General features: G+C 40.6%; 1 protein-coding gene across 2 annotated transcripts in view; it reads right to left on the minus strand.

Moving 5' to 3' along the window:
* The window catches only part of LOC129714723 (vitamin D3 receptor B-like), a 116,246-nt gene that overhangs the window by 52,225 nt on the left and 44,034 nt on the right, over positions 1-19,987 (minus strand). Inside the window, exon 2 of one of the 2 annotated variants that reach the window (XM_055664500.1) lies at positions 16,712-16,810. The exons of the other annotated variant lie outside the window; for it this stretch is intronic. The gene's annotated coding sequence lies outside the window, so the exon portion shown is untranslated. The remainder of the gene's footprint in view (positions 1-16,711; positions 16,811-19,987) is intronic. 2 annotated transcript variants of the gene reach the window in all.

The raw sequence follows: 19,987 nt of genomic DNA on the forward strand, positions 1-19,987 counted from the left end.
CACTTCGTTTCCTGCCATGCCGCCGCCACGAGACTTCACCGTCGTCAGTAATCGATCCGAGTTGGTGCAGCCATCACCAGTCTTTCTAAGATGTCAGAGAAGATTTGCATGTCCACTTCGTTTCCTGCCATGAGAGAATCCTGTCCTCAACTGCTCTGTCTCCGACCGGAAGGGCAGAGTTGACTGTCACCGGAGATGATGTCAACAGTTTCACGCGTCGTCAGTAAACCTGATCTGTTCCCTACATCGTTGGTGCAGCCATCAAGAAAGCAGGTCAGTGAATTTACTTTCTAAGATGTCAGAGAAGATTTGGCATGTCCACGAGGATTCACTCTAACTTCTACAGATGTGCTATAGAAAGTATTCGGATGAGATGCATCTCATCAACTGCCTGGATCTGCAGAGTGGTGAACACAGCCCAGTCCATCACATCACGTTCTTTCATCCGGTCCATCTTCACGATGTGTTGCATCAGGAGTATCGTCAGGGATGCCTGCCATCCGGACCATTCCCTTTTCTCTCTTTTGCCTTCTGGAAAAACATGCAGGAACTTGAAAGCCTGCACATCCAGACATTCTTCTTCCCCATTGCAATCAAATTCCTCTTTTCCCTCAAAAGGACACAAAGCGCTGGAGTAACTCAGCAAGTCGGGCATCATCTCTGGAGGACATAGATGCGTGACGTTTTGGGTCAGGACTCTTCTTTGGACTGTAAACCAGTATCAGCTGCTCCTTCTTCATCTTTCCCCTCCCCTTCCCGGAGGTGCGGCCACGTACTCTTACTCTTTACCTCGTTTGGTTATTTTCTTACTGCACATTAGTATTGTTTTACTACTTCAGATTGCACCACAAACTTGCACTGTTCTGCTGTTTTTGCACTCATCATTGCATTTATCATTACCATGTGTCGTTTACTCTGTGAGCCTCATCCAAATTAGGAATTTCATTGCACCCTGGTGTACATGACAATAAACTAACATAATCCACCCCCTGCTATTTGCTCCCTTTGTCCCAATTATTCCACTTTACAAACTCAGCTGTGCTCAAGAATGCACAAAATAAACAAGTCAGCAAATCTTATTAAACTTGTCATCTGATATGTACATCACTGTGAAGGACAATACTGTTGTTCCATTCTGGGAAGTGAGCTCACCTGGTCCTAATACAATAGACAATAGACAATAGGTGCAGGAGTAGAGGCCATTTGGCCCTTTGAGCCAGCACCGCCATTCAATGTGATCATGGCTGATCATCCCCAATCAATACCCCGTTCCTGCCTTCTCCCCATATCCCCTGACTCTGCTATTTTTTAAGAGCCCTATCTAACTCTCTCTTGAAAGCATCCAGAGAACCTGCCTCCACCACCCTCTGAGGCAGAGAATTCCACAGACTCACCACTCTCTGTGAGAAAAAGAGTTTCCTCGTCTACGTTCTGAATGGCTTACTCCTTATTCTTAAACTGTGGCCCCTGGTTCTGGACTCCCCCAACATTGGGAACATGTTTCCTGCCTCTAGCATGTCCAAGCCCTTAACAATCTTATATGTTTCAATGAGATATCCTCTCATCCTTCTAAACTCCAGAGTGTACAAGCCCAGCTGCTCCATTCTCTCAGCATACCTTACACAGTCTCCAGCAGCAGGCAGTTTTGGGCGTTCAGTCTTCCATTGCATCCTCTTGACTTTCAATCTCCTGCTCTCTGAATGCAGTGGTGGCAGTCGGTGCACAGAAAAAAATAAACGTCCTTCTCTCCAAGGAGCTATGGTAACTGGCATAGGTCGGGTAAAATATATTTAGACTTTTTTTATTTTCAAAGTTCTTTTAATTGAAAGGCAGGAAATTTCTTGTGTAGGGAACTACTGTCATTTCAAACGATTCCAGTAGCTTTTAACTTTTACAATGGAAATAGTGGTTAGTTCACTCAAATGGAATATACACTGAGATTAACAATCAAAAGCAAAAATAGGAACTGTTAAAGACAGCACCGCAAGTTAGGAAACACACCACAACCCTATTCATTTAGTCCACAAGGACTCAAGTCGGCACGCGGGAGACAGAAAATAATCTCTACTGTGACGTCCTGGAAAAAACAACTTCACCTGGGAAAATACAAACATTAGTGCAACTGCATGGCTTGTCACAAGCTACTCTCAACTATGCAACACCTGTTAAAATGTCTTTCCTCTTTAGCAAGGTACAGGTGAACTCGCTTTACATTCCGCTTGGGCAGTTTACACCCCAGCGGTATGAAAATTGACTTCTCTAATTTTAGGTAGTCCCTGCTTTCTCCTCCCCTTCTCAGCTCCCCCTCAGCCCACTGTCTCTGCCTCTTCCTTTCTTCTTCCCCCCCCCCCCCCCACCCCCCCAACCATCACATCAGTCTGAAGAAGGGTCTCGACCCGAAACGTTGCCTATTTCCTTTGCTCCATAGATGCTACCTCACCCGCCGAGTTTCTCCAGCATTTTTGTCCACCTTCGCTTTACATTTCTGTTGTGTTGCTTGTTTTTATATGACGTACCTTTCCAAACATGTCGGTTTTGATGTGACACACCTTAACAATTTCAATTGAAAATTGAGACTTTGCCATGCAGACGTTGCCAAACAAACTTTGAATAAAGTAACTAGAGAAAGCTTTTGGGAAATAGATCATTTTAATTATTAAGAATCTTTCTCTCAACATTCACAGGCATCCACAGTCCCAGTTTGTCATAAGACAAACAAAATACATCCACTAAAAGCTTGCTCCAAGTGCCACTGGGCCATCCATGTAGTTATACTCCAGCTGCTTCTATACTGGATTCTGATGCAAAGCTGATGTGACCTACATCAAATATTGAAATATGTCATCCTCGTGAAATGAACAGTGCAAAAGCCTGCATTGATATAGCATCTTTAATATTGTACATCATGGGGTACACCGACACCGACCTTACACCGAGTCCCTACCGACCTTCAGCTGCCATTTATACTAATACAATGTTATTCTCCTTACACCCCCACCAGATTCTACAACGCACCAACACACATTTACTGCAGTTAATTCACCGAAACACCTTCAGACTTTTGGGATGTGGGAGGAAACCGGAGCACCGAGAGAGAGAGAGGGGTAAACCGCGTGGTCACAGGGGGAATGTGCAAACTCCACACAGACAGCACCCAAGGTCAGGATTAAACCTGCGTTCCTAGTGCTGTGAGGAAGCAACTCACGTAAATATGCCACTAAGCTGCATCATAAGATGTCCCAATGCGACTCAGGCAAGCAACATTAGACATCGTTTAACATTAACCACATAAAGGGACATTCGGGCAGCTAAGAAGGTAGATTTTAAATTGCATCTAAAAGAGCAGAAAGAAGTTTAGGGAGGAAACTCTAGCCCGTGTGGGAAACCCTAAATAGCTAATGTTATGGTCACCGATGGGGAAGGAGACTTGGAAATTTGAAGAGAATAATCAGTAATTAAAAAATAATGATTTGCCAAATCAGGGGACAGTGTGTGCATTAAGATGGAGAGCGACAGGGTTAATTCAGAGACGAGGGTCGTGAACTTAAAGAATGGCAACTTTGATGGCATGAGACAGGAATTGGCTAGCATAGACGGGCAAATGATACTTAAAGGGTTGATGGTGGAGATGCAATGGTAAAGATTTAAAGATCGCATGGATGAATTACAACAATTGTTCATCCCTGAATGGCGTAAAAATAAACTGGGGAAGACGGCTCAACCGTGGCTAATGAGGGAAATTAGGGATAGTGTTAAATCCAAGGAAGAGGCATATAAATTGGCCAGAGGAAGCAGCAAACCGGAGGACTGGGAGAAATTTAGAATCCAACAGAGGAGGACAAAGGGGTCAATGAAGAGGGGGACATAGAGCATGAAAGAAAGCTTGCTGGGAATATAAAAGCTGACTGTAAAAACTTCTTTGGATATGTGAAGAGGAAAAGATCAGTGAGGACAAATGTAGGTCCCTTACAGTCAGAGACAAGTGCATTTATAATGGGAAACAAGGAAATGGCAGACTAGTTAAACGAGTACTTTGGTTCGGTCTTCACTCAGAAAGACACAAACAATCTCCTACTGCAGTTGTACAGGGCCCTGGTGAGATCATACTTGGAGTATTGTGTGACATTCTTGCTATTGAGGGAGTGCAGCGTTGGTTCACCAGGTTAATTATCGGATTGGTGGCACTGACATATGATGAAAGAATGGGTCGACTGGTCTTGTATTCAATGGAATTTAGAAGGATGAGAGGATATCTTATAGAAACATATAAAATTCTTAAAGGATTGGACAGGCTGATGCAGAAAAAATGTTCATGATGTTGGGGGAGTCCAGAACCAGGGGTCACACACAGTTTAAGAATAAGGGGTAGGCCATTTACGACTGCGATGATAAAAAACCTTTTTCACCCAGAGAGTTGTGAATCTGTGGAATTTTCAAGAGTTAGATTTAGCTCTTAGGGCTAATGGAATCAAGGGATAGGGGGGAAATGGGGTACTGATTGTGGATGATCAGCCATGATCATATTGAATGGACAGGGGCCAAATGGCTTACTCGCGCACCTATTTTCTATTTTCCTCTGGTTCTCATCAACAAAGGTATCAGAGTTTGGATAAAGTCAACGCAATTTTGGATGTGCTTGAGTATACAGTGATACAGTGAGTATTAAGTGGGGAGACATGAACCGTATCACTCAGTTTCCTTTTCTTCCATTATCCATTTTGATCTGATACCACTTTCTAATCTTTCGACTTCTCACTAACAGAACTGAAACTTGTGGTAAAGATTTTGCAGTTCTCACAGGAATCTATACCATCAGCATGCAGAGAGCACACCAGTTAAGTCATCTGGTTTAAGGAGATATTTTGTCAAAGAAACCAGGAGTTCACTCCCTATGTATTTTAAAGGTAAAATGGTTGGATACTGGAGCATAAAGAACTATTCTTGGCAAACATTGCACACTGGACAGAACATTCACAGATGGAATAATTTGAAGCAAGACTCTGATTTGCAAGCAATTAAACCACCAGTGTGATTAGTAATTAAAGGTATTTATACATCAAACATGCTCAGCCAACATGGTTTGAGGTTTTGCCATATGTTCTGCTACCGCCACATCATTTTACACATTGCAATTAACAATTGCAAGTCTGCAATGTAAGAACCTTATAACACCGTTAAATAGTGGGTAACATGTGCGCTAATGTGTTTGCTTAAAGTGAAATCCCTCACAGCACAATTTAAAATGTAAACAGATCCTGATGAAAACCCAATCTTCTAATGTGTCCAAATCCCAGGTTGTCATTTCAAATGTTATAGTAATAGCCTGGTCACTCCATTTCAAGTATAGTATTACATCGGATAATGTGGCAGCCTGATAGCAAGACTGGATGGCATCATAAGAACATCATTCTGCAGTTTGGGAGCAACTTAAGGGGCCTGTCCCACTTGGGCGTCATTTGCGCGTCATGCAGATGGCGCACGAAGATTTTGTACATCCCTGGGGCACCGCTCGTCACAGCCCACGTCACCACGCACCAGGCTCACGTAATGCGCACCATGCGCGTGTCGTGCGTCGTGATGCGTGTAGTGGCCATTTGGCCTATTTTGCATGTCATTGTGGATGGCATGTTCCTTTAAATTTTAGCCAGCCCGTTATAATGTGGGTGGGATTTTATGACGTGTCTTGGGGCGTGTTTATGCAGCTTAACTGCTTGGGTGTTAGTTTAGTTGGGGATTCGTTTTGGACAGGAGAGGGAGAAGGTTTATCCTTCGACCATGTCACAGGTCACGCATGTCAAACCTCATGTGAAGAAGAAGACACGAGGAGTTTTCTAGTATCTGAAGCAATGCGCTGGAGTTCGAAGAAGATTGCTGGAACAAGTCGGAAAACCTTGGATGTATCTTACTGTTTTATATCTACAATACAGAAAATATTCATTAAAAGACTGTGTGCTGAAGCTTTATGAAAGTAGAAGCTCTGAAAGTCTCCGAGGCAGCTTGCATGCGTACCGAAGATATTCCCCTTATCCCCTCTCGTCCAATTAGTGGCTAGGGAGTTAATTTCCTGAAAGATCTGAAAAATCTGCCGCTACAACGCGTAAATGATGTCGCGTAAATGACGCCCAAGTGGGATAGGCCCATGATATAAAGTGATTGTGTTGCTGATAGCAAATAAAAAGATATAACCCACAACTCAAAATATTTAACTACAATTGTGGCACCATTGTGTTCAACCTAGTCTGATTCTTCGTGTGGTGCTGTGGTAGAGTTGTTGCCTTCCAGCGCGAGAGACCAGAGTTCGATCCTGACTACGGGTGCTGTCTGGACGGAGTTCGCACACTCTCCCTGTGACCGCGTCAGTTTTCTTCGATGCTCTGGTTTCCTCCCACATCCCAAAGACGTGCAGATTTGTAGGTTAATTGGCTTCTGTAAATTATCCCTAGTGTGTAGGATAGAACTGTATGAATGGGTGATCGCTGGTCAGCATGTAGTCAGTGGGCCGAAGGGCCTGTTTCCACACTGTAAATCTAAACTAAACTAAATTAAGACTGTGACCAGGATCTAAAAACCAATTGAAACTTAATCAGATAAAGTCCATGAGCATCTTTCTCTTCTGCGTCAATAATGCATGAAAAGCAATGAAAACAAAAAGTGTTTACTACTATTTCCCGTTGAAGTCACTCCCAGTGAGAAATTCCTGTCTGGGCGTTTTGCAGGTAATATAGTTTCCACATACAATTATGTCATTGACATGCATGAGGCCCATTAAATATGGAACAGCAGACATTGGATCAAATGGTCATGATTTACACCCTTCATAATGAACACAGTTCAGCAGGGAGCATGTCAAATGTGCCGAGTGAATTGTGCAAGATTTAAAAGAGACATTGTTGGGACATTATATTTATAAAAGGACGACAGATAGCACAATGGGCTAAGTGTTCGGCTGGCGACCGGAAGGTAGCCGGTTCGAATCCCGCTTGGAGTGCATACTGTCGTTGTGTCTTTGGGGCAAGACACTTCACCCACCTTTGCCTGTGTGTAAATGTAATGTAATTATGTGAAGCACTTTGGGGTCAATGCAAGTTGACTAAAAATGTGCTATATAAATAAGATTATTATTATTATTATAAATCACCTACTGTTTCCTCTGTGAATTTTATTGTATGCCATGCACAGCATGGGATGTGATAATGCCCCTTAGGACAACCACACTGGTCCGATCAGGCTGTTCATCAGCATGCACTATTAACATCCACCCACTCCCACCTTTCTCCCGATTCTCCTTCCGACTGCCCTCAAATTCCATTTCAACCATTGTCACTTATCCACATTGCCCTGCTTCCCCTCAAAGCAGTCATGGAGAAATCCCTTTAAACAACTTAATCAATTTAAAGATATATATAAATTTAAATAAAAAATGTAAATTTAAAGTGTTTCACAATTCGCAACTCTATCCTTTTTTGCCTTACAGCCGTCTTCATCTCTGGGTTTTGTCCAACAATTTGCTTAGAAAACCCCCCAATTCTTCAACTCTTAGCGAGGCTTCTACCTCTTTTGCAAATGTGCCGTTTAATTCCAAGCGAAGAGCATGCATTAAGATGCCTTGCATCCATTAAAGTTCATGTATTGAGTGCTTCCAAAAAATAATACAAAAATTCAACAAGGGTAGTCCATATGTTATTAATGATTGGCATTAACCTTTCCACAAAATTGGCTAACACCGTGCTAATGTGCTATTTCTCTGTGCAACACTTCTTATTGGCATCTTGCCGATGACGTTCAATTATCATCAGTCCAATATTGAGCTTAGCATTTTCTTCAATTAAAAAAACTTAATTCACAAATCATAACATTAAGCCGAGACAAACAATGTAGCAATCATTTCTCATTAGGTTAGTGAATAAATAATTTTAGGGAGGAATTTAAATCACTTGATACAAATATTCACTTAGTTTGTTCAGATATGTGCTGATTTGCATCATTCACAATTGATTCACAAAGATCTGGTAACTACTTTGGGAGTATTTGCCATAGTTGTGGCATATGACTTAGAGGCTAATCAAAACTGACAGTTTCTTTAGTTGATGTAAAGGGAAAAGAAATCATGAAAGGAGACTAAAGTTGTGCATAGTTTTATGTGCATAAACTATGTCGCTTAAGTCCATTATTTTCTACTATGAGTGAAGTTTAAGTGTATAAATGGTTTCGTTTAGTTCAGAGGTACAGCATGGAAACAGGCCCTTTGGCCCACCAAGGCAACGCCAACCAGGTCAATTTTTACATTTCTACCAAACCAATTAACCGATAAACCTGTGCGTCTTTGGTCTGTGGGAGGAGAAAACCCACGGGGAGAACGTGCAAACTCCGTACAGACAAGCACTTGTAGCCAGGATTGAACCCGGGTTTCTGGCACTGTAAGGTAGCAGCTCTACCACTGTGCCAGCATGCCACCCATTAGTACTAGTCTTGCAGGCGATTAAGGATTAATAAATGTGTTTGGCAGTTGAAACCCAAAAAGATCTCGGCTCAGGATTGCATCAGTACCTTAAGTAATCTGAAGCCAAGTCCTCTATTTATCCTTGGTTGAAGTGAAATGTCATAGCATGACTGAAGTACCATCAAGGACAGAGCAAGGACCGCCAAACAATAAATCAAAATCTCCAGAATAAATTTGAATGGTGATAAACAGCTGCAGGGACACAGGTAAGCATGCAATTACTATTTTTTTTTAAATGAGTAATTTTTAAATGAGTACTTTTTTTTTTACATTGGTTTAAATGTTTTATGTTTGTAAGCATTTTATCTTTTAAAAATAAGTTTGGACTTCATTATTATTGCTTCACTGATTTAGTTTTTGATTGCTTCCGAATGTGGTAGCCAAGTCCACTTTATAGAATGATGTCATGCATGGCTCTGCCACCATAGAGGGGTTTTGCACTCGACACATTTATATTGGAAACTCTTTGTGCAACAAGTCGACACTGATGGATCTGGAAAGGGAAAAATTCTATTAGGGAGGTCAGCCGCGAGCCAAGTTGGCAGCGAGTTCTGGCCCCAAAAGGTATAATAGATGCACGTTATTGAGATGAAGGTGATCTGGTTCAGAATTAAAAATAGAGTGGTTGAAAAATTCATCCTGGGTCAGTAACACTACATGCACTACATAATTATGTCAGTATTCTTGGTCTCTGAAATCCATTCCCTTCAGACGTAGAGTGCAATGTGCTGATACAACAACAGAAAGCATCTAGGGATGAATTTCTAGGTGTTTGTTATATTTTGCAAGGACTTTAAAAACAATTTCCAGGCAGTGTTTCATACAGATTTTCAATAAGATTGGGTGTAATCTGTATTATATTTTGGTGTTTAACTTCATCAGTGAGCGGATACAAAAAGACTGGTGGGGCAAGAATAGGAGCATGGAAAATGAAGCACTGGTGACTGCAACATAAATGCATTAAAGCCAATGAATAATTATTGTAAGATAATATTAAGTTAGATTACAGATTTATTTATCACATTAGTAATCTCTTGCCTTGTTCCAATGTAATGACCCAGATAACATTTTACTTAAGAGTTGTAAGTGACAACAGCCGAATAAAACGTTCTATGTAAATTTAGTTCAGTTTAGTTTAGAGATACAGTGCGGAAACAGGCCCTTCAGCCCACGGAATCCGTGCCGACCAGCGATTCCCGCACATTAACACTATCCTACACATACTAGGGACAATTTACAATTTTACCAAGCCAATTTACCTACAGACCTGTATGTCTTTGGAGTGTGGGAATCAGGAGCTCCTGGGGACGGTCCAGTGGCGATTTGGCAGCGCTTACGGTGCCTGGGACCCGGGTTCGATCCTGGCTGCTTAGCTCTGCTTTCATGACTTCCTAATTGCCCTTATTTAGGTTTAAAATACAAGTCCTGGACCCATTCTTCTCTCCTTCAAACTAAATGTAAATTAAGTTATACTATGATTACTGCTTACTGAGGGTGCTTTCACTACGATGTCATTAATTAGTCCTTTTTCATTCACAAAGCTGAAAAAAGATACAGTTCTAAGGGATTGAATTTCCAGGCAAATCCATTGTATTGATGTTGATTTGAGTAGTAAATACTAGCCAGAGATGGGGGATAACTTTCCACATGGTATTTGCAACTTAGAACTAGCATGCTTTCTTACTTTCCCAGTTTTGATGAACAGTCTGTGGCCTGAAGCTACATGACCTGCTGAGTATTTCCAACATTTCAGATTTCCAATTTTTTTCAGATTTGTTTTTTCCAAGATTTTTTCATTTTCAATTGGATATCTTTTCAACATAGTATCATTGGAGGTAGACAAAAATGCTGGAGAAACTCAGCGGGTGAGGCAGCATCTATGGAGCGAAGGAAATAGGCAACGTTTCGGGTCGAGACCCTTCTTCAGTATCATTGGATCTTTCTTGTCAATGCTTAGAGAGCCAACTTCACTTGTATTAACTTTTAATTCTTTGACATGGCACTTCTGACAGTGCAACATTCCCTTTGTACCATCATGGACTTGTTAGTGTAGAGCTTTGTTGAAAAGTTTCCAAAATGAAACTTGAACCCACTGCTAGTATTTATACGAGGATGTGAACAATTGCCCAGGTATGTCGTATTCACAAATAGCAGGACAAATCCTTAATATCAAGGGAAATCACTCTTGGCCCCCACCTCAATGTCATGTTTGGACCAAGGCTGACGAATGGAGGCAAAAAGTCTTGGATATGTGTGAGCAATTGGCATTGTTGCATTGATAACATAGTTGATGATGGAGAGACAGCTGCTGTGAGGGCAACGTCGTGTGCTGGATTTTGTCTGGATTGTTTCCACACACACACACACACACACACAATCACATTTTCTTCTTCTTGGGGAGTCCCTCCGGATCGAGGATGACTTGCGCTTACTCCAAGTCTGTGGGTTCTGAGGTTACTGATGAGGACAATGTGGGACTTGGAGACATTTCCACAGATGGGGTAGTGGTTGCCTGAAGGGGTGAATGGATACTTTGTGAGATGGTGTGCTTCTTCCACTGCCAATGCCTCTGTGTGATCCCAATGCATTGTCACAAGGTTTGAAATACCATCCCAAATGCTCCACTTTTGAGAGATCATGGGCCAAAGATTCTCAGAAGACAGTGAGGACAGGGGCTTGAGCCACAGGATTATCAAGCCCTCCTTGACCAAATCAAGGAATAATCAATCACATCACTTTTTGATGTGATCAAGGAGGCTTTGAGCATAGCTTTGAATCTTACTGTCTGGCAATTTCTTCCCAGAGACTGGGATTTTGTGTTTTTATTTTGGAATAGAATATCATTTTTGGGAGACTGATGTCAATTGACGTGGCCTGTTCGTGTAGCTAGTTGAAACTACAGCCTCATTGTTGGAAATCTCGAACTGGACACACTGATTTGTTTATCCTTCCACTGAATTAGGAGGCATTTTAGATAGTGTTGATGGCATTTTTCTAGCGTTTAAGTGCCTACAGTTGGCAGTCCCGGTCTCAGAAACATTGGGAGAACAGAGATCACACAGGATTACCCAGCCTCTGAATTGCGTTACTCTGTAGCCACGACATTTATGTGACTGGCCTACTTGAGTTCCTGGTCCATACTGACCGCCGAGGATATTGATAGAGAGGAACTTGGCAATAGCAATATCTTTGATTATCCAGCTTTAGTGGTTAGACACAACTGGTGGATATGGGCACTGCCTGGTTTGCCATTCACCAACCCTCACCTGGTTTCTGCCAGCAGGTATGGATTGCTTCACGGTCTGTAAAGATTTGCAAATTAAACTGAACATGGCGCAATCAGCAGCAAACCCCTCACTTCCTACCTCATGCAGCAGCTGAAGGCAGCTGTGCCTAGGTCACTGGCCTGAAGAACTTCTGTAGAGATGTCCTGGGGGTGGAACAGTTGACCTGAAAAATTATCCTCTTTATCACATTGTGAAACAATGCCAAACCAAAGTTAGGAGTAAACAAAACCTGAGGTTTAGTGCCCTTACATACTTGCTAGCTACTGTATCTGTTGAGAGAGTCAGGGAATATAAAAGGTGGGCCAAAGGGAGGATGTGAAAATACTTCAGAGCAGAATTTATTCCTAACCTTTTGAACTTTCAAAGGAGAATAACTTAATATACTGCATTATTCAAAGCACTCTTTGTATTTAATCAGCAATGTCTCATTTACAATTTTTCATCAATTTTTGGACTTTCGTAGTTTGGGTAATTTTGGGTAGGTATCCCGACGAAGGGTCTCGACCTGAAACATCACCCATTCCTTCTCTCCAGAGATGCTGCCTGTCCCGCTGAGTTACTCCAGCATTTTGTGTCTATCTTCCAGCATCTGCAGTTCCTTCCTACACATATACTTTACCAGAGCCAGTCATGGTCACTGCATCATGGGAATTCACTCATTTTGAGAGTTATCGCTCAGAATGGTTTGGGGGCCAATTTGAAAAATTTCAAAAAGCATTATGTCATCAACAAATTGGACAGTTTCCTGAATTTTTCTTTTCCTGTATATTGCAAAAGTATTTGAAAAGAAAGCACCCACCTAAATTTCCATCGCACTTCAAATATAGGTCTGAACAGGTATACATTACACTAACTACTAGACTTATTAAATGAGTGTAAGATACAAATGGATTGGGTTTCCAAGTTAGTGTAACAGCTGGTCTAATGTATGCAATGTTTGAATAGTAGATTCACTACCATTTACAGAAAAGAACTGTAACTTCATTAATGAAATTGCTTTGCTGAGGCTTTAGGGAATTCAAGTGAAAAATATAGTGCAGGTTAAATTAGAGTCGAAAATACCAACAATGCATGAATAGAAAGCAAAAGATGGGTTAACATTAAACTGCTGGTAAAGACCAAAGTATTGAACGTTCCCTCAGATGTGACCTATTGTTCAGATCTATTATTTTCCAATTTCTAACTAAGATTTCTAGAATTTGTTGTGCCCTTATCCTTAATTATTTACTGTGCACAGACTACGGAAATGCAACATATTAAGATTTGCATGAAACTATTCCATGGAAACAGCAAAGATGGACAGCTGATCTCTTTTTACAAATGAATAGCATGTCAAGAGTAAGAGGAACCAGGAGAGATGACAAAGGTAAACTGAGAGGTGTCAAATGAGAAGACCAAAGATCATCTACTTCACAATTCTATGAACCTCTATTATGGCTGAGACTTAACATATTCACAACAAGGCAGGGAATTTCTAAAAGTAAGCTTGTATCTCTTCAAATGTGAATGACTATGTTATTTGGCTGCAGGATAAACAAATCATCTTTTCTTAATTGAGCCACAAGTGAGGAGGGATATAAAGGACAAACAGAATATCACTCGAGGCAAAATAAATAGATGATCCAATGATAAACCAACTACTCGGTGAATTATCTTCGCCCATCGATCTGGAATTGCACATTGGGAGGTGATAAGGAAGATAACTAGGAAAGTGACCGATCTTAACTTGTCTTAAACTCATCTTAAATTGATTGGGACAATAATGCAACAGCAGAGGGAAAGGGATGTCTAGAGTTAAATGCAAGGGGGCTAGGACAGTTATTGCAGAATGAAAAGCAGGAGTAACCATCTTAAATTTGATTGCGTGACAAAATTATCAAAGCTTCATTACATGTTTAGTCTTTAGGTACCAGTTTAGTTTAATTTTAGTTAAGTTTAGAGATACAGCGCGGAAACAGGCCCTTTGGCCTACCGGGTTTGCACCGACCAGCGATCCCCGCGTAATAACACTATCCTACACACACTAGGGACAATTTTTACGTTTACCAAGCCAATTTACCTCCATACGGCACGCCTTTGGAGTGTGGGAGGAAACCGAAGATCTCGGAGAAAACTCACGCGGTCACGGGGAGAACGTGCAAACTCCGTACAGACAGCACCCGTAGTCAGGATCGAACCTGGGGTCTCCGGCACTGCAAACGCCGTAAGGCAGCAACTCTACCGCTGCGCCACCGTGCCGCCAGTTATTATGACAATAACTACACATTGTCACGACTGGAGGATTACCAAATTTTAAGAGGGTTTATGAGGACCAACATTAAGTGCTTTGGAGTCTGGGAGATACTTGGTAAGAATATGGTTTGAACATAATGTTCAATTTCACTTTCAACTACTCAGGCACTGAAATGGTTCATGTCTTGACAATAGAAATGGCAAGTGACATTCGCGCTACGCAATTGTTAGGCAATGACCACGTACAAGAAGAGAGTCAAAACACCTACCTTTAACTCTCATCACCAAGTGACCGACCATCAACACGCCACAAATCACAGTTAATCAGGAACTCAACTGAACCAGCCATTAAAAACACTGCGCTTCCAAGAGCAGTTACGATTCAGGGCATCTTGTGGCAAATGGCACACATTCCTAACATCCCACACTGTTTCCACCATCTGCAAGGCATGTCAGGAGTGCAGAATACTATCCACTTGCCTGGATGAGAGCTGCACCAACAACACTCAACAAATTTAGTATTATCCAGAATAAAGCAGCCCACTTGATTAGCACCCCAACCATTACCCTAAACATTCAATCCCTCCATTGCAAGCGCACAGTAACTGCAAGCTGCACCACCTACAAAATGCACTGAAGCTATTCTCCAAGGCTTCTTTGATAGCACCTTCAAAACCTGCAACCATAATCTCATTGTTGCTGGATCTAAATCTTGAAGCTCTCTAACTAACAATACTGTGAGACTACCTTCGCCAGAAGGAATGCAACAGTTCAAGAGAGCAGTTTGCTAGGAGAGATAGAATGAAGATTTATACAAAATCCCTTAGAGCCTCAGTATGTCACAAAACATTTTAAATCCAATTGCTTTCTGTAATGTAATTGTTGTTATATAGGAAGTACAACTGTCATTTTGTGCAAAACATCTACAGATAAACCAGTTCAACCTCTGCAATGTTTAACAGGTGATAATTATTGCCCTGAACACATACTCCTTTTTGCTTTGTGCCAACAAATCTTTTATATTCATTTAAAAAGGCAGATAAAGACAGTGCCTCCAAAAGGACAGATACCCTTCAGTATTCAACTGGTTCCAGTTTAGATTTTGTACTTAAGTCTCTGCAGTGAAACGTGAACACTTAACCTTCTGACTCGAGGTAAATTCTTGGCTCAGTTTGTTTCCCTTTTTTTCCCCAAGTAGACGGGACGAATTTCTAGAAAACCAAGTGTAGGTGCTGAAAGATAAGTTGTAGAAAGACGCACAACGTACTCTGTGGGAGACAGAACTACAGATAGCGAGTGTTCATTCAGCTGAAAGAAAATAATCGGCATGGAAAATAGAAGAGTCTCAAATGACAATAAATTATAGCTACTGCAACAATACTTTGTGGTAGCATGTTAAGACTGTAGGAATGACATTTCATTCAGACTAAGCTGTTTGAATGACAATAAAAGGCATTCTAAAACAAATATTCACCTAAAACCAAAAGGACAAATATTACCTGATCAAAAATAATTGCAAAGTCATGAGTTAATTTATTAAGCTAACACATATCATTACTATTCTGATTTATGATTGAAGGTCAGTTAAACATTGCCTTACTTATCCCTGCCAATATATAGGTTGATACCCTAATATTCTTCAAAGTTGGAAAACTCAGTGGATTCCTCACCGACTATACATACTTGACCTAAAGGCTAGGATTTTAGTCAGTTACAACATAGAAAACACAACTGCCAATGTACATTGAATGATGCCGCAAATAGCAATGTGATAATGACAAAATGATGTTGAGGAATAGAAATTGGCCAGGACACCAGGGATAACTCCTCCCGTCTTCTTCAAGATGATGTAATGGGATCATTCACATATAACCAAGGGGACAGTTGGAGCCATGGCATGTTTTTTGAATGCTTCCACCTCTGACAATGCAGTATTCACCCAACACTGCAATAGACTATTCGCCTATATTTCTTTGTGCTCAAATTGAATATTCCAGCTTCCTATGCAATGTATGTGGCTTCTGCCTAATATCCAGGTCTTGTAGACCATTGTCATTACAGCTCTATAATCAAACACCTTCTTCAAGGGCATTAAGCATTCCTGCAATTTCATCTCCAAAATATTTTGTGAACTTTGTCTCCTACTGAAAGCTCTCTTCTCTTCCTCCTCCTCCTCCTCCCTCTTTGTGCAGTTTGTACTGCCGTGTGCTCATTTCCCAACAATGCTTAGAGGCAAGAAATATTCTACCATTCATGCCTCCAAGTAACTAACTGGTTATCAAACCCTGAAGTCCTTAGAAAAGCAATTTTAGTATCAGTTGGACAATTCCCTGTTGAATAATGAAAAAAAAAACAATAGCATAGAATTTTACCAACAACCAAAAGTAATAATTAATTAACCAACCTAATAGTTAATCCTTCATGTTACCGAGTCTAGTTTTAAACGTGGAAGGTTAAGGGATTTAGTCCGAAGCCTGGAGCTCCAAAATGGCAGCACTAGCATTAAATCATCAATGTTACAATCCGTCCGATCTACATCTTTAATAATGACATTAGGATTGTACACACATGCCAGAAACATTGATTTAGTACATTAACGCACTGCGCAGTTTCCAAAAAAGTCCACAAACTCAATTTCTGTATCAGTTAAGCAATCTAGAAAGAAAGGAATTCCATATCTCATTATTCTTACCTTCCCTACTTTGAAATCAGCTTCCTGCTTTGCTGAATTATACCTTCATCTTAAGTTGCTGATTTTTTAAGCACAATTTTGAAAACAGTTCCATTAAACCTGACAACAAAGAAAACAATGTTTTAGTCACACTGTTATATTTAAATGCCTTGTCATATGCTACAACTTGAATGTTACCGTATATTAAAATAAAGGTAAGCCTTATTTCTTTGCATCATCTCAAACATCCTTACAAATAATAATCCTAAATCGATGAAGATAGCAATCCCCCAAAGCAAAACGAAATTGCTGTTGAATTAGTCTAGTCTATCAGAGACTGTGTTGCATAATCCAACTACTTACATCAGACCTTGGTCTTTTGTAGAAGCATAAAGATGAGCTTGCATAATTTAGTCTTCAGTGAATGCTACTTAAACTACACAATGCATAGAAGCTGATACTGCTGTGTGTATCATATGGAATTAGCCCACTATCTACACAACAGCTGAACTAGAAATGTTAGACATCTATCCCCACATCTGCTTCTGTTCCTCTCAGATATCAGCTATTCTTTACATGACATGCACTAGGTGTACATTGCCAGGAGTGAATTATTGGCTTTTATCTACTGTAGTATTTTCGCAGCAGGGAGCAGAGGAGAAAAAGTGTGGAGTGGGAAGGAGGTGGACATTAAAACTGAAGGCCAACTCTATCAGTTTTTTCACATTTTTGAGAACGCATGGTTGTAACTCATATTCCTGCCACTGGGAGTGCTCATTTGTTTCCAAGGACTAGGATTTTCAAGGGTTTTGCAAGCTTTTATCCACAACTTTCCACCCATAACTTAATATGGAGCCAAAATTCCTCCTCCTTTAGTTGTGGGAATTTCTACAGTGAGAAACGAATAGCAAACTTGCTTTCATCGCCATTTTTTTCCATCTCTTGAAAATCCAAAGCAGAATTGTGATACAACAGGTAAATATTTAGTCCAGAAAAATGACACTCATTTTTATTCATACTAGGAATGCAACCATTGCTAAAAATACCTGTATCAATTACCCATTTACATTATTTATTTATTTTTAGAAATTCAATTCTCTCATAGTGGTTATGCATCACTCCAAGGGTCTGGTAGCTCTCTCCATTACCTCACCCCGGTGATCGTTCAGTGTAGTAACTGCAGGCACATTTAAACATGGGTTATAAAAATACAAAATATTTAAATAACTCCTGTGCCAGTGCTGAAGCAGATGCAGGAACAGCTGCGAATAATGGTGGTTCTCTCCAAACTACAAGGATAGATGATCAGAGAAATATCTGCAATGACGATATGTTTAATCTTCAGGATAGGTGTCCAGTGACCAGGACCTGATCAGAACTTGACAATGTACACGGTTTGCAAAAGCATCACCTTACCTACAACAGAAAACCAGCTAATAAAAAAGGATATCATAACATGCAATGGCTCGAGCAAATAAATATTGGAGATTTTCCCTACTTTGTTTAACCATCAGAGGAATGGATCAAATATAGAAACATAGAAATTAGGTGCAGGAGTAGGCCATTCGGCCCTTCGAGCCTGCACCGCCATTCAATATGATCATGGCTGATCATCCAACTCAGTATCCCGTACCTGCCTTCTCTCCATACCCCCTAATCCCCTTAGCCACAAGGGCCACATCTAACTCCCTCTTAAATATAGCCAATGAACTGGCCTCAACTACCCTCTGTGGCAGAGAGTTCTAGAGATTCACCACTCTCTGTGTGAAAAAAGTTCTTCTCATCTCGGTTTTAAAGGATTTCCCCCTTATCCTTAAGCTGTGACCCCTTGTCCTGGACTTCCCCAACATCGGGAACAATCTTCCTGCATCTAGCCTGTCCAACCCCTTAAGAATTTTGTAAGTTTCTATAAGATCCCCTCTCAATCTCCTAAATTCTAGAGAGTATAAACCAAGTCTATCCAGTCTTTCTTCATAAGACAGTCCTGACATCCCAGGAATCAGTCTGGTGAACCGTCTCTGCACTCCCTCTATGGCAATAATGTCCTTCCTTAGATTTGCCACAAGCCCAAGGTCTGAAAATATTCAAAGTTTCTTCTAAGCTCCAAATCTCTTATCCTCTTAACACTTCTACCTTTGTGAATCTCCTATTAATATTAAAAATAATATAACTACTCAATGGAACTCCTAAAGACTACAAATAGCCTTTTGTGTCTTCATTTTACAATCTTTGAACTTTAAAGTGTTTGATATAATTTAACTATTACTTGCTTTATCTCAAACCTTGATAGTGACCTAGTTTCCAAATAAGGTTTAGGATTGTTTCCCACAAACTAAGACTACAAAATCAAAGATTACTATCAGAACTAATTGACTGGAACGGATTTGGAGCATTCTGACACACAATCTTTTCAAAACCATATATTAACACCCTGGTTTGCTCTGCAATGCTATACAATGCTGCAATGTAGGGAAAGTGCCATTGGCAACATTGATATACTGCAAACATTTTAGGTTTATTATTGTCATGTGTACCAAAGTACAGTGAAAAACTTTGTTTTGCATGCTATCCAAAAAGATCAAATATACCATACAAACAGTTCAAACTCAAGGACAATAGATAGAGCAATGCGGAAGGTACAGAGTGCAGAATATAGTTCTCAGCATTGTAGCACATCAGTTCCATGCACAAAGCCCAATGTCCACAATGGGGTAGAGGTGAATCGGACAGGACCCTAGCTTATGGAAGGACCGTTCAGAACCCTGATAACAGAGGGGAAGAAGCTGTTCCCGAGTCTGGTGTATACTTTCAGGCTTCTGAACCTTCTGCTGGACAGAAGCATTTGATCAGTCTTACTTTATTTCTTAAACTGCTTTTATAACATCTTTATAATTATGTTCAGTTTGGTAAATTACAATGGACTTGTAACCTCCAGAAACAATCTTTACTGTACTGTTCCATATATTCAAGGATATAATGATGTCAGTGTCCAAATATGGGGTGAGAAATCACTGGTCAAATGTAAACAGCACGTGCACTACGAATAAATTAACATGCACGGACAGGAATAGCAATACTGATTGATTCATTGGAAGTAATATTCAACTGCACCCTGTTTTGTGATGGGAAATTTAAGATATTTTAGATCAAGTCATCCAAACTCCGACTGACTGTCCACATGCAGTGTGTAAACCCTATACTAATTAAAATATACAATTATCACAGTCTATATTGGCCCCAGAACATATCTTAGCCCTTTGTGCACATGAAAGGATCACCAGGATTCTATTGTAGACA

This window comes from Leucoraja erinacea, chromosome 40, assembly GCF_028641065.1.
Source record: "Leucoraja erinacea ecotype New England chromosome 40, Leri_hhj_1, whole genome shotgun sequence".
Lineage (NCBI taxonomy): Eukaryota > Metazoa > Chordata > Chondrichthyes > Rajiformes > Rajidae > Leucoraja > Leucoraja erinaceus.